A 2,350-nucleotide genomic window follows, 5' to 3' on the forward strand; every position below is an offset into this window, starting at 1 on the left:
TCCCCTCACCTTTGTGTGTGGCTTCATTACGCTGATATCTTAGAAGCATTCAGGCCATTTGTCTTGTGGAATGTTGTGAGGATGAAATCAGATAGCAATAGTTTTTTAAAGCTGTGCTGTTGAGCCAGTGAGGCACAGCAGTTAAGAACTGGGGCTATGAATGAGTTCTTTTGCGGCTCAGTGGGTTAAAAACCCAAAGTTGTCTCTGTGAGGATCCAGGTTCGATCCCTGGCCTCACTCAGTGGGTTAAGGATCTGGTATGTTGCCGAAAGCTGCTGTGTTGGTTGCTGATGCTCCTCGGATCTGGCATTGCTATGGTTGTGGCGTAGGCCTCAGCTGCAGCTCCAATTCGACCCCTAGCCTGGGAACTTCCATATGCTGTGGTTGCATAAAGAAAAAAAAAAGAACTTGGGCTATGAAGCTAGATTTTCTGGGTTCAAGTTCCAAGCCTACCTCTTACTAGCTCTGTGACCTTAGTCAAATTATTATACCTCTCTGTGCCTCAGTCTAATCTATAAAGTGAGGATAATGATAGTACCTCCCCACTATTACAGAGATTATTAAATAAGTCAATACCTGTAAAGTGTTCAGAGCAATCCTTGCACATTAAGTGCTCATAAACTGTTACTATAGAAGACAAATACTTGTGGGATCTGAGTTTCAAAATCTTAGCTAGAAAAAAAATCCACTCATTTAATTATATATGATTTTTTTTTCAGTGCTTAATAAATGTCCATAATTATGCCAGCTGCTGCAGTAAGGATAAAAAAAAGAAAAAAGTTCCTGAAGGGAGTTCCCACCATGGCTCATGAGGATGCAGGTTTGATCCCTGGCTTTGCTCAGTGGGTTAAGGATCTGATGTTGTCATGAGCTGTGCCATAGGTCACAGAAGCTGCTTGGATCTGATATTGTTGCCCCTTGAATCTGTGGTGTAGGCTGGCAGCTGCAGCTCCTATTCAACCCCTAGCCTGGGAACCTCCATATGCCGTGGGTGTGGTCCTAAAAAATAAATCCCCCCAAAAAGTTCCTGAATGGATGAAAGTTTAAGATATATAATCTCTGGGAGTTCCCTTTGTGGCACAGTGATTAATGAATCCGACTAGGAACCATGAGGTTGTGGGTTCGATCCCTGGCCTTGCTCAGTGGGTTGAGGATCCAGTGTTGCCATGCGTGAGCTGTGGTGTGGGTTGCAGATGCAGATTGGATCCCACGTTGCTGTGGCTGTGGCTGTGGCTGTGGCTGGCAGCTACAGCTCTGTCTGATTAGACCCCCTAGCCTGGGAACCTCCATATGCCACAGGAGCGGCCCTAGAAAAGGCAAAAAGACAAAAAACAAACAAACAAACAAAAAAAAAACCAAACTCTGATCTCAATTTACTAGGGTGAAATTACTAAAACATTTGAAACAATCAAGGTAGAATTAAGCACAGCTAACTTGAGTAAGCATGAAGTTCATGCTGATAAAGGAGAGAAGGAAGTGGTCTGCGTTGACTGAAACAGCTGAAGAATGGATAAAAACTGACTAGTCAAAGACAGGCATTATTTACTGCAGACGGATGAGACCACTTGAGCAAAGGAATAATACCAATAATACCGGAGTGAAGAGGTGAGGGCAGTGGGACCCAAGTACAAACAGGGGCCTGGGGCCAGACTATGGGTGGTTTAAAATCCAAGTGTAAACAATCGGGTCTTCATGCAGGAGGTAAAGGGAGACCATTTTAGGTTCTTGAGAATGCAGTATTAGCCAAATAGAGGAAAAACTGGGGACGAAGGCTGAGCAAAATCCACGCCCAAAGTGTAAGACTACTTTATTTTTCACCTGAAGGACATCACATACTTGTAGGAATGTTCACTTAAAGGTGGGAGCGTTAAGCAACAGACGTGACCCAGACATTCTACCTGGAAATCATGAACTCTGGCCCAAGGACCAAGTGCTTGATGCATAATCCCAGTTTAGAAATTTTACTGACTAGTTAAGTTTGGCAAATTGTCGGAAGGTGCTCACTCACTGGATTGTTATTTATGCTGATGACGAGGGCCTGGATTCACAGAGGAAAAAAACAACATGGGAAAGGGTGAAAGGGGGGGTGAGAAAGTGAAAGGAAGGGGAAAGAAGTAGGGAAGGGCACAGGTGTCAGCCATGGCGCCAGAGACCGAGCTGCAGAGGTCGGGGGTCTGGAGTCTGGGGTCGGGGGTCGGGTGGCCCTTAGGAGCGCCCCCTCCCCCAGGGGCACCGTCCTCAGGCGCCGCGCGTGTGCTCGCGGGCGGGGCGCCCCGCGGCCGCTGGCGGCCAATCCGGGCGGGCGTCCGGGGAGGGGCGGGGCTTGCCGGCTCCGGCTCCGCGAGTCCTC

The sequence above is a fragment of the Sus scrofa genome, chromosome 7 (assembly GCF_054392235.1).
Source record: "Sus scrofa isolate SSC_HxYL_T2T_F1_AM1 chromosome 7, Sscrofa_HxYL_maternal_Yorkshire_Landrace_v2.0, whole genome shotgun sequence".
Taxonomy (NCBI): domain Eukaryota; kingdom Metazoa; phylum Chordata; class Mammalia; order Artiodactyla; family Suidae; genus Sus; species Sus scrofa.